General features: G+C 36.7%; 1 protein-coding gene across 1 annotated transcript in view; it reads right to left on the bottom strand.

Annotated features, from left to right (window-relative positions):
• The window catches only part of RASGRP3 (RAS guanyl releasing protein 3), a 130,837-nt gene that overhangs the window by 100,440 nt on the left and 16,397 nt on the right, over positions 1 to 14,000 (bottom strand). The window contains exon 2 of the mRNA XM_069072188.1: positions 12,966 to 13,035. The gene's annotated coding sequence lies outside the window, so the exon portion shown is untranslated. The remainder of the gene's footprint in view (positions 1 to 12,965; positions 13,036 to 14,000) is intronic.

The following is a 14,000-nucleotide window of genomic DNA, read 5'->3' as shown; positions in this document are numbered from 1 at the left end:
TGCAGGGCAAAGCATGTTATTTTCACTTTTTTTGTTTTTTCTTTTTCATGTTTTTCTCTTTTGTTTTGATTCTTCTTTCACAACATGATTAAGTGCAAGCAAGGTGGGATTTTTGTTGTTTTTCTTTTTGGAGTTCAGTTTCCCAGGTGTAGGCTAAATTGTAAACATCTGAAGGATTAATCTCCTTTGAGCCCTGATAATTCACAGTTGTGCTGAGTCAAGAAGGTTTTGTGCCTTCTGGCTCTGAGTTAATCAGGGTCCGAGTCTTTGTTATATATTCTGGGAGGTTGGCATTTTGCTTTGGGGGTTCACTCATTAGAAGGATCATTTGATTTCCTGGTTAAGACTCTGAGTAGCTGTATGTTCAGAGCCCCCCAGTGCTTAGATGTTTGTGCTCCCTCAATCCAGTGATGTATGTAAAGTGTATAGCAATATTGCTATGTTCAGACAACTGGAGCCCTGTCTATTGATCTTTGTGCTAATTTCTCTGCTTGCATTTTTCTCTTTTTGCATTTTCTCCAAGTTCAGGGTACTGACCTTTCCCCTGAACTAGTGAATGTAATTAAAAGTAGGATTGTTAACCCCTTTTTGAGCAGTCTTTCCCTTAAAATCAGATCAAAGAATCTGTGCTAGCAGGCCATTTTGGGTGTGCTAGGGTGTTTGCTATTACAGTGTATAACATATATCAGATTGCTTGCTCTCTTGGGGGTTGGGGGTAGAGGGAAGGAAAGGAAGAAGAAAAAATTGGAACACAAAATCATACAAAAATGTTGAGAACTATATACATATAAAGAAAAAAAATCAATACTATAGAGAAATATCCAAGAGATACTGATGCTGATCTATTTATTGTAACTCAGATGAGAAATATGAAGTGCTTTATAAATATGATTTATAATTATTTCACCAATACTTTTCCTCAAAGGAGATAACTAGTTTTACTGTGTTCATGACACCTCTCCATACAATTCCCTGGAGAGAATTTACATGTTACTTTTTGCCCACAATTAGGAGGGGAAAGAAAATAGTCATAGAAAATGGTATTTAGATCAAGAGTTATAATATTATTTAAATATGGATGTGACTTTCATTGGAAGTTGTAGAATTTCTCTGATTCAGGCTTTCTTTTTAAACCATGCTATAATGAACTTTACTTCTCTAAAATAATTCCAGTGCAGGTCTTCTTAGTGCTAGGAAAAAATACTTATGAAACTATAAAATGTATTCTATTCTGGAGCCTTCTGGGGCAACTGGGGACTTTACCCCAGGCACCAAAACTTAGAGGGCATTGACAATATTTGCAATCATTCAACAGCTTGGGAACAGTTGAGCTTAGTGTTATCTATTGTACAAGAATAATTAGATAAAAATTGGAAGCTACCAGATGTTACACTTCTGGCCCCTAGCTTTGACAACCCCAGGTACACTTTTTGGTCTTCTAGCCATATTGTACAGCTCCTCCCATGGCCTTTGAAGCAGCATTTGAAGACTCATTTCATGCCACTTGTCCTGGATACATTTTGTATGAATTGACTCAGGTTTAAAATGTGTTAGTTACAGCCTGTTTTCATTTTTATGGTCATTAGAATACCTGTATCAATGCTTGCAGTATACCAATGAGTTTTTTCCTATTGAGTATCCAAAATAAATTTTTACTGTTCACCCATTTTTTGTCCCAGATAGATCTGATTTTAATCTATTCCCTTTTTCCTATACTGCTTCCACTGAGCATGGTTTGCTTAACTTGTATTTTGTATAGTAACTATTAAAATAGACCTGCTCTGCAAAAGCTTCAAGGGTCATAAGAGCCAAATTATAATACCACCACTGGTGATGGCACACTGAGGGGAAAGAACTCCACCTGAATCAAAAAGTATGTGTTTCAGTTCTTTTAGCACATTTGGGGATTAATTAGACTATGCCTATTCTGTGACAATTAACCAGTTACTAAATTAATCAATTACAACCACTAGAATCAATTAGAACTCAGTCATTCACTCAATGAACATTTATTCAGCACCCACTACATTTAAGGCCCCATGGTGGGTATAGAAGGGGCAGGAGTATGCTGAAGTCAAGGCTATTTGTGAGCCATTCTTAAAATTTTCAATCTGAACATTTACACATAAGAAACTGATAAACTGCCAGAAATCAAGGCTCAATTTATTGTATTTTTGATTGTCTAAAGTTAGGAAAATGTTAATACAGATTAAACTTTAAAATGTGTGTGTGTGCCTGTATATATATGTATGTATATATGTATCCTTCCTTCCTTCCTTCCTTCCCCCCCTCCCATTAGCCTGGTTGTCAAACATTACTAAGATAGCCCTGTATTGCTTGATAAATATTGAGTCCAGCAATAGCGCAGTAGAAGGTTGAAGGAATGAAGTCATCACCAGAATGGAGGCCTGGTAAATAAATGTAGGCTAATAACAACAACATCATCTACAGCAACTAAAATTTATAAAAACACTTTAAAGTTTGCAAAACACTTTACATCCATTATTTCATTTAAGCCTCAGAACATCCCTGAGTAAAGAGCGTAATGATATATTAAAGACATTGTCCCCAAAGGGCCTTCATTCTTGTCAATTCACATAGGATCACTCCAAAAAATCAAAGGTCTATGGGCACAATCTTATCCCAGAATGCTGAAAGTGCGAAGGCTTCTAAATATTATTATTATTAATAACACTTCTCATAACGGTTTCTTCTAGTCCTCATTCTATGATCCTATGATTTAATAAATTAAAAATTCCTTTCTGTGTGTTATTTCATTATACCTCCAGAATATCTCTGGGTAGTAAAGGCAGGTAACATTGTTCCAATTATACAGATGATTAAAATGAATTAAAAGTAGTTAAATGACTTGCCAAAAGTCATATGGTTAATCATGGGAAAACCAAGACCAGAATCCAATTAATCATGGGAAAACCAAGACCAGAATCCAATTCTGACCTGCGGTCTACATCTAATCCGATGTTGCCTCTAATCAACGTTAGTAGCCACCCCAAATGAGTTATCACTTGGAAATATTACACCATTGTTTTGCTAGTGGATCTCAACAGTCAAAGAGAGATGTTGAAGAGCTGGAATAGTAAGTGAAACTTACACGAAGACTCTAAATTTAGAATGAGAAACTCACAGGCTTCTGTGGTAATCTGCGGGGATTTCACAAGCCTCCAGTTTCAAATGGTCACCAGCTGCAATCTTTCTCATGAATCAATTACTGAACCTGTAATTAAGATGTTAGTCAAATGGATCTGTGATCTACCCAACATGCACACTCTCCCTGATGCTGCAGATTGCAACTTCAACCCATGCCTGCTTGCCTAGTACATACAGCTCCTTCAGTTTGCCATAGGGAATCCACTACATTGATACCTAGAGCCTTGCAATTTCGAAACTTCCCTATGGCTTTCCCCTTCCCATAGACATTTATCTAGGATGGTGAGGGGGTGGGGAGTGGTGGCAATTACAATTGTATAAATAGCCAGGCTCATTTAGACTGACCAGTTATGATTTCTTTACTTGAAAATTTCCCTTTTTCCCTCCAGAGGCAATCAGGGTTAAGTGACTTGCCCACAGACACACAGCTAAGAAGTGTCTGAGGTCAAATTTGAACTCAGGTCTTCCTGACTCCAGGGCTAGTGCTCAATCTACTGTACCATCTAGCTGCCCCTTACAAATTTAAAAAAAATCTAGAACTTGAGTTTAGTGATTTCATAGGATCCCACTGATAAGCTAACCTTCAGATAGCACTTTAAGGTTTGCAAAGTGCTTTACAAATATCATCTCACTTTAAACTCACAACATCCCTAAGAAGGTAGGTGTTGTAATTAAACTCATTTTTTACAGATGATGAAATTGAGGCACAGAAGGATTAAGTGACTTGCCCAGTGTCACACAACTCGCTGAGGCTAGATTTGGACTCAGGTCTATCCTGACTCCAAGTCCACTATACTATCCATTGTACTGCCTAATTGCATTATAAATCATATAATAATAAAGATCTTAGATATTACCTAACTCTAAACTTTTCATTTTTCAGATGAGGAAATTGAGATCCAAAAAAGTTAAATCACTTGCCCAGGTTAATACAGGTGGTAGAAGTGGGATTTGGGACTGGTATATGGCATAGTGGATAGATATAGTGCAGGGTCTGGAGTGAGGAAGACCTAAGTTCAAATCCAGCCATGTACTAGCTGTATGACTCTAGGCAAGTCACTTAACCCTGTTCGCCTCAGTTTCCTCATCTGAAAAACAAGCTGGAGAAGGAAATGGCAAACTACTCTGCTATTGTTGCCAAGAAAACTCTAAATGGGGTTATGAAGTGGCAAATAGGATGAACAACTGGGATTTGAACTCAGGTTTTCTGACTTGAAATTCAGCACTCTTTCTACTAATATGACTTCATCAAATTCATTTTGATCTTGTCTTTGCTTTGGGAAAATTCCTAAAATCAATAAAAGGGTTTTAATTAAATAATCCCCATAAAATCTAGACATTGGATTTTTGCACATTCAAACAGGCTCACCTTTAGGAATTTGGGAAAAGTTAGTGGAAAGGAAATATGTGGTGAAAATGTGCTTCAAAAAATATGTACCTATTCATTCTACAAGTGTGGTGATTTTTGACATTATCCCAAATGTTATGGTGAATAAATTCCCATTTGCTCACACTTCCTCTGTTGGGGCAGGTCACTTAGTCTCCAGTGACTAATGCTGGGAAAAGATAAGCTGTCCATGCCTGCAGGGTGTGAAAGGATGGTCCCAGGCAGGAGGTGAGATGAATTTTGCCCCTTGTGTAGTCCATGGCTGTGCATGTGAAATCAGTTTTTGCTTCCCTTGTTGTTTATATGTTATTTACAAACTTAAAAAGAAACCAGGGGCAGGAGGGAAAGAGCATTTACTACTCCTAGCAGCTGGCAGGACTAATTGTGGCTGGGTGGCTCAAGATCACCTGGTTCTGACCTCTTACTTCTTCAGGTCATCTATTTGCTATTTTTTTCAGAAGCAAATAAGCAAAATAGACAACACTTGGAGGAAAAAAGGAAGGGATAGTGAGTCTTTAGTCCTATCAAGGTATATAGTACTTATACTGAGTCAGTGAAAAGAGGGAAAAAATTATCATGGAAAGTAGTGTGTTCTTTGAATTCCCTGAAATAATAAGTCTTACATTCTCCCCAGGACACTGTTTATGCACATATAAAATCAGTTAACATGCTGAGCTTTGCATTTCTGAAATATATAGGGAACTGAGCCAAATTTATAAAAATAAGAGCCTTTCCCCAATGGGTAAATGGTCATAGGATATGAACAGACCATTTTCAGAGGAAGAAATCAAAGCTATCAATAGTCATACAAAAAATGTTTTAAATCACCATTGACTAGAGAAATACAAATTAAAACAACTCTGAGATACCACCTCACACTCATCAGATTGGCTAACATGACAAAAAAGGAAAATGATAAATGCTGGAGGGGATGTGGGAAAAAAATGACACTAATCCACTATTGGTGGAGTTGTGAATTGGTGTCCAAGCACTCTGGAAAACAATTTGGAACAATGCAAAAAGAACTATAGAACTGTGCATACCCTTTGACCTAGCAATACCACTAATAGGTCTGTATATCAAAGAAAAGGGGAAAGGATATAATACATACACACACAATATTTATAGCAGTTCTTTTTGTGGTTGCAAAAAATTGGAAACTGAAGAGAAGTTCATCAATTAGGGAATGACTGAATAAGTTGTGGCATATGATTATGATGGAATACTATTGTACTATAAGAAATGATGGGGGCAGCTAGGTGGCACAGTGGATAGAGTGCCAGGTTGGAAGTCAGAAAGACATCTTCCTGAGTTCACATCTGGCCTCAGATGCTTAAAACTGGGCAAGTCATTTAACCATGTTTGCCTCAGTTTATTCATCTGTAAAGTAAGTTAGAGGGAAAAAAAGGGAAACCACTTCCATATCTTTACCAAGAAAACCCCAAAAGGGGTCATGAAGAGTCAGACATGACTGAAAACAACTAAGCAATGACGACATAGGAAATGATGAGCAGGATGGTTTCAGAAAAGCCAGAGAAGACTTAAATGAACTGATGCAAAGTGAAGTGAGTAGAAGCAAGAAAAGATTGAATATAGTTATAGCAATATTGTAATGATAATCAACTATGAAAGACTTAAATTACTCTGATCACCACAATGATCCAAGACAATTCCAAAGGACCCATGAAGAAAAATGCTTACCATCTCCAGAAAAATGAACTCAGTACAGTTTGTGAATTTTTCTATATTTGTTGTTTCTTGGGTTTTTTTTTCAACTTGGCTAATATGTAAATATGTTTTGCAGGACTTCATGTGTATGATTGATATATTTCTTGCCTTCTCAATAGGTGGGGGAGGGGAAAAGTTTTGACACTCCAAAAACAATTTTAATGAATTTTAGAATGTTAAGATTTGCCCATTGAGACAACCAGGATAGGCAATGCTCTTGAGATGGTCAGGCTGATCAAGCCTTATGTTTTGGAGGAAGGGGGGCAGGGGGAAAAGGGAGTTTACTCTTTGAGGGGCATTTGGGAAACATAGAATACATTATTTATACAAATATTAACAATTTCATCTAGTACATGTACCTTGAGCCCTTGGCATGACTTTGATAATGGATAATGGATTATGGATTTGACATGGATAACAGAATATTAATGCTAAAAAAAGAAAAAGCAGTCTACCTCTTTTATTTTTGAGAAGTAGCATTACTAAATGGTTAGAATAATGAACTAAGTCAAGAAGACCTGGATATAAATCCTATCCCTCATACTTATTGGATATATGACCATAGGTCAGCCACAAACTCTGAGACTCAGTTTCCTTAATATATAAATTGGAGATACTAATATCTGCAGTATTTTGTTTACTATATTGTTGCGAGGATCCAGTCAGGTAACAATGATAAAACATTTTGTAAACCTGAAGTGGTTTTAAAATGCCAGCTATTATAATCATATACTCCCACAAAAAATTATGAATGACTTGAGACTACAAATTAATATTGGTGATATTCAGAAACCTCCATCCCTCTATTATTCATTTCCTTCATTTATCTATCATAGTTCAAAGACACTTTCACCTCCGTGTAAAATTATGCTTTCTTACTGATTTAGCTCTCACTTAGGACACTTCAGTACCTTGGTCAGATGCAGAAGCAGCAAGGCTCATGCTTTATGGTTTTGATCAGTGCAAGTTCCCTCACCCCCATAGATCACTTTCAAACAGGAATGGCAAAACAGGAGATTGGACAATAGGTGGTGGAGAGTATCATCAACTACAGTCCAGACAACAAAAGTAACATATAAGGAGAAAGCCCTGGACTTAGATTCAAAATACCTGGGTTTGAATCCTGGCTTCTACATTTACTAGCTAAGGAAATTCAGTCAGTTAATCAACAAACAGCTACTAAGTGCCTACTCAGTGACAGGCATTATGCTAGACACTAAGGATGCAATGAAAAAGAATGAAACAATTCCTGCTCTCATAGACTTATACCATAACTGGATATAGGAAATACACATATATTCTGTATAAAACAAATATAAAGAGGATGAATGCAAAGCACTTAGATACATAGAAATTTAGGGAGAAGGCATTAACAGTTGAGAGGATTAGAAAAAGATTGATGTAGAAGGTGATGCTTGAGCTTTCTCCATCAGTGAAATAGTCATGATACCTGCTCTCTCTAGCTCATAGGACTATTGTAAGAATTAAATGAGATAATTATATATGAATAGAATGAAAATTTTTTTGCACTTGAAAGAATAATGAATATGAAAGATTCAGAGAAACTTGAATAAATTTGTATAAATTAATATAGAGCAAAAGAAGCAGAATTAGAACAATGAACACAATAATGTCAAGGAAAATAACATAGTAATTCTTAGACCTCAGTGACAAATTGTGACTTCAGAAGACTAGTGGTGAAGTGTGTTCTAACTTTTTCCTAGAGCAGAGGTAGAATACAGGTGTGGAATGGGTCATACATTCATTTCCCCTCCCCGTTACTTTGTTACAGACACTTACTAGTTGTGTGACCCTGGGCAAGTCACTTAATATTGTTTGCCTTGGTTTCCTCATCAGGAAAATGAGCTGGAGAAGGAAATGGCAAACCACTACTGTATCTTTGCCAAGAAAACCCCATATGGGGTGAGAGTCAGACATGACTGAAACAACTGAACAACTTGAACAAACTTTGTTATTATGGAAGGTTCTATTTAGAGAGGGAAGTCATTGGGAAGTGACAGTAATATTTGAAGGAAGAGCACCAATAAAACATTTTTTTAAAGAATTAAATGAGATAATATATGAGAAAGTAGTCAGTCAATAAACATTTATTAAATACCCATTATTTGTCAGGCACTGTCCTAGGTATTTGTGAAAAATAAAGCACTATGCAAACCTAAGGTATTCTGATGTTCATTCCCAACATTTCTCAAACACAGTCATACATTAAGCAGATATCTTTAGGAAAATGCATGAAATTACTATTATCAACATATTTCTTGCATTATACTTAATAGCTCAGAGTCAATCCCCTTATGCATATATAAATATACACATATATGTATATATGACTAAATTATTTTTCCCAAGATGTAGCATTTGGCCCCCTATATAGGACTACCAAAATTGGACTATGCATTTATTACATTCTCAATAAATATTTCTTGACACACTGAAATTAACTTAAGATCATCTAATCTGGGGGAGTGGAGCCAAGATGACAGAGTAGAAGCAGGACCTCCCCTGTGACTCTGGCTTCCACCTTCCCCAATCCATGTAAAAAGGGGACTCTAAACAAACTTTGGAGCTGCAGAAGTGGACCTTAAGAAGCAGATAAGAGAAGTGGAGGAAAAATTTGGAAGAGAAATGAGAACAATACAAGAAAATTATAAAATGAGAGTCAACACCCTGACTGAGGAAAATAATACCTTAAAAAACAGACTGAGTCAAATGGCAAAAGAGGCTCAAAAAGGCAATGAGGAGAAGAATGCCTTAAAAAGTTGAATCTGCCAGATGGAAAAAGAATCTCAAAAGCTCACTGAGGAGAATCATTGCTTCAGAATTAGATTGGAGCAAATGGAAGCTAATGACTTTATGAGAAATCAAGATGCTGTTAAACAGATCCAAACAAATCAAAGAATAGAGGGCAATGTGAAATATCTCATGGGAAAAACCACTGACCTAGAAAATAGATCCAGGAGAGATAATTTAAAAATTATTGGACTATCTTAAAGCCATGACCAAAGTAAGACCTAGAAATCATCCCCCAGGAAGTTCTCAAAGAAAACTGCCCTGATGTTTTAGTACCAGAGGGCAAAATAGAGGTTGAAAGAATCCACTGATCACCTCCTGAAAAAGATCCCAAAAAGAAAACTCCTAGGAATATTATAGCCAGGTTCCAGAATTCCCAGATTAAGGAGAGAATATTACAAGCAGCCAGGAAGAAACAATTTGAATATTGTGGAAACACAATCAGGATAACCTAGGATCTGGCAGCTTCTACACTGAGGGATCAAACGGCTTGGAATATGATATTCCAGAGGTCAAAGGAGCTGCGATTAAAACAAAGAGTCACCTACCCAGCAAAACTGAGTATCATGTTTCAGGGGAAAATCTGGTCATTCAGTGGAATAGAGGTCTTTCACCATTCTTGCTGAAAAAAACAGAGCTGAATAGAAAATTTGACATTCAGATACAAGAAGCAAGAGAAGCATGAGAATGTAAACAGGGAAAAGAAATAAGGAACTTATCAAAGTTGAACTATTAACATTCCTACATGGAAAAACAATAGTTTTAACTTATGAAGCTTTTCTCAGTAGTTGAAGGGTTTAGAAATATATATATATATATATATATATATATATATATATGTCTGTAAATGAGGGTATATGGGCATATGAATACATATGTGAATGTGTGTATATATGTTTACAGGTATACATAGATAGAAGGCTCAGGACCAATTTAACAGGAAGGGATGATACTTAAAAGGTGAAATTAAGAGGTGAGAGGAATATAATGAGAGAAGATGGGGAAAGACAGAATGGGGTAAACTATCTCATACAGAAGAGGCAAGGGAAAATGGTTACAATGGAGGGGAAGAATAGGAAGGCAAAAGGGAATGGGTCAACCTTATTCCCATTGAATTTGTCTTGAGGAGGGAATGAAATACACACTAAATAGGGTATCTCACCCTCCAGGAGAGTAGGGAGAGAATGGTATGAGAGGGGGGATGATGGAAGGGAGGGCAGGCTGGGGTGGAGGGAAGTTGGAAGCACACACTTTTGAAAAGGGAGAGGATCAAAGTAGAGAATAGAACAAGTGGGAGGTGGGATAGGAAGGAAGGAAATATAGTCAGTCTTTTACAATATATCTACTGTGTTATTGTTTTGCATTAGCCACACATGTACAACCTATACTGAGCTGCTTATCTTCCCAGTAAGGGTGGGTGACAAGGGAGGAAGGGAATGAATCTGGAATTCAAAATTTTAAAATCAAATATTAAAAAAAAAAGATCATCTAATCTGATCATATTAAAAGTTTTCTCATTGTCATTTGACACATTTATATGAAACCATGCAACCTCTCTTCACTTCTCCTGATGTGAATTAAAGCAAGAAACTCTTTTCTAAAGAGCTGCTGAACTCCTTCCATTCATCATCTAAAGAGACAGGCATAGTGGAAACAGCACTAGATTTGTCATCAGGAAGTCCTATGCTTGAGTTCCTCATGAGATACTGTGGCTCCAGGCAAATGAATTAACCATAGCAAGCCTCAATTTCATCATCTGAAAACTGAGGATAATAATCACACCTATCTCACAGAGTTGTGAGAATCAAATCTCTGTAAAGATATTTGCTAATCTTATAGTGCTGAGTAAATCATCTATTACTGTTATTATCTTTCCTACTCATGACTATAAATGACAGACCCTCAGGCCTGAGCAGCATAGGGACACATTAGCCCATCACAAATTAGCCTGTGTGTATGCAGCTTCAAGAAGAGGAGTCCCATTCAGGGTTTTGCAGAGAAATCTTCACTATAATACTAGGAACAGATGGTAGAATAAAAGAATTGTTGAACTGCATCAGGTCCAGCTAGTCTCTGACAGTGGCACCAAGGACAATATTACAGAGGACATAGATGTCCCTCTTCATATAAATATTGTGCCACTTCTTATACAGATGATGATGAATTTGAAGCAAGCTGTCAGTGCTGGTTCATCAACCAGCTCTAGCAATCAGGGTAGTTTTTATGCATGTCCTCCCCTTGAGATTTTATGTCACATTTGACTAGAAGCCTACTTCCCTAGCAGTCTCTGAGGGCAATCCTGCCAGATGTACACAGCCCCAAAATTAAAAACACAATCTTTGTGATACAGATTTGAACGAGCTTTTTCTGGGAGGGCTGAGAGCAATGGTGCTTGCATTACAACTGCTTGTAAGTATCTCTTCCAAAGGGTCCTGAGATGTTTCTTTGATTCTATAAAGGTCTTCCAGTGGGATGAGATGATTGTGCATGTCTGAGTTGGAATGGAATATCAGTCATGCAAACCAAGACAAACTTGTTACAGATACCACATGACCAAGGTACTTTGCAGTAGGTTAAAGCAGTGGGTAACATTCCTTGTAGAAAAAAGACGTTTCTCTAGGGAACTGGATTGAGAGCATTCATACACATAAAGTCTTTCAGCGCCATATTCCAACTGAGCCTCAGACCCCACCATAAAATACTGCCCTTTAAAGCTTCCTGTCCATTCATATTATTTTGAATGGTATGTAGTCCATGTGTAAATTAAACATAGCTTACTTAAAACCTAAACAACAGAATTCAAAGCAGCTCAGAATCCAAAATTGGTTCAATTCAATCCTATCCAGTTCAAGAAGCATTTATTAAGCACCTAGTACTGGTGAGGTATTGTGCAAGGCACTGGAGATACAAACACAAAATAATAGCCTCAGGGATACACACCTAGAAGCATAAGAAAATTAATGATTATTTGAGCAGGAAGGAGCAAGCATTAAAAACTAATGGGAACCCATAAAGATGTCAGATAGTGCAAAAAAACCCATTAGGGATTCAAAAAGATGGAGATGAGGAAAAAGTACTTCCAGACACAAAGGACAGTCTGTGCAAAGGCACTGAGCTGGAAAATAGAGGATCAGTATTGAGGAAGAACAAGTTGGCCCATTTGGCTGAAGATACCATATTAGAAGAGAAACTTCTCTAAGAGTAACTAGATTCATGATCTAACTTTTCTAGTACTAAATACAGGGACCATTGCAAGTTCTTTTGTCTTGAGTTAAGTTTGATAACAAATCAAAATTAAAAACTAAGTACTTTCAAGTTCCAGAAGAAAAGATTATTCAAATAATAATAAACACAGATTTTTTTTCTAAGAACAATTCTTTGAAATAAGTCAATGCAAATATTATCATAACTTCTGGATGAGGAAACTGAGACTCGGAGAGGCTAAGTGACTGCTTAGAGTTGGGTAATTAATAAGTATTGGAACCAGGAGCCATGGACTCATGGGATCCTAGATCTGTACTTACAAAGGACCTTAGAATTCATCTAGCCCTATCCCCTCAAATGTTAGTAGCCTCCCTCTCAAACTTCCTTGCTTTTAATTTCTTTGTGTTTCTTCTCTTCATATATATATTATGCATATCCTTAAGTGTCTTTGTTACTTCTCCCATTAGAATATAAGTTCCTTGCGATTAGAGATTGTTTTATTTATTGTATTTTTAGTGCTTAGCAGAGTGCCTGGCATATAGTAGGTACATGATAAATTTTGCTGATTGATTGATATGGATGAGGAAATTGAGACCTGGACAGCTTAAGTAATTTGTTCAAGGTCACAAAGGTGGATATTAGAAGCAAGATTGAAAATAGGTCTTACCTGACACCCAGTCCAGTGTATTTTCCACTAAAGCCAAGTGTCTGGGGTTATTTTCTAGCAGTTTTCTTATCTAATGAAAGAAAAAGAAGCCGGAAAATTACCTGTGCATGTCATTTTTTCCAAATTTTCTTTCCCATGTAGCACAGATAATAGAGAATTGACTATGTAACATTTATTTCAATGATTGTAGTTTAAATTTAAAATCTGAGTAATTCTCAGCAGCAACAAATCAATGTAATCATGAGCAATTTGTGCTATACCTTTAAATGACCAATTTCCACACAAACACCCAATTGACCTTAGTGTAAACCATTATTTCATCAAGTAAAAGCTATAATTTTCAAGAGGAAGGGAGATGGTCACCAATATTAGAGACAGGAAAATGGATCAGGATTTACCATGATTATCAGTCCTTCAGAGTTCTAATTATTTAATTTATGTGTTGGCTTCAATTCTTCATCAATATCAATGTCACCAAAACTAGAGAAAATTGTTATGAATCCATCAAATTCCCAAGATGCCAAATACACAGGGCTGAGCTAGCAGCAAAAGAGAACAGGCATTCTTCCCTTATTATGCTATTCCCTTCCTCTTCCAACTACCAGGGAAGAACAAGAGGTCCAGGTTATAACACAGACAACAGTAGTTTCCATCTGAAAAATTGTTTTCTCTTTTGAAAAAAAGAATTCCATCAAAATAATCCAACTTTCATGCTAAAAAATCTACTTCATGCTATAACATAACTATGCAATAGCTATCATATGAAATTGATCACACACCCATTTGTTGATGAATATTTTCCCTGCCACTGGGCTTTGGAGAACATAATGTGCAGGTGCAAGGGAAACTATCCACTGTCACTTTTCATGACTTTGACCAAATGTCACCACACAATGAGCTGGATCACTATCAAAGAGACTGAAAAAGCAATTTTCAATGACTATACCAGGCTATGATCTGTGAGCTCTCAGTCGGTTACTTTCCAAAGGAAAATAATGCTAAACAGGCACAGTGGAAAATGTTTCTCATGCTAAA

Source organism: Petaurus breviceps, unplaced genomic scaffold (genome assembly GCF_028583685.1).
Source record: "Petaurus breviceps papuanus isolate PSGF00001 unplaced genomic scaffold, PetGlider_PUasm1.0 90845, whole genome shotgun sequence".
NCBI classification, from domain to species: domain Eukaryota; kingdom Metazoa; phylum Chordata; class Mammalia; order Diprotodontia; family Petauridae; genus Petaurus; species Petaurus breviceps.
Note: the sequence above shows the minus strand (reverse complement) of the source record. Positions and strands in the feature narration are given on the sequence as shown.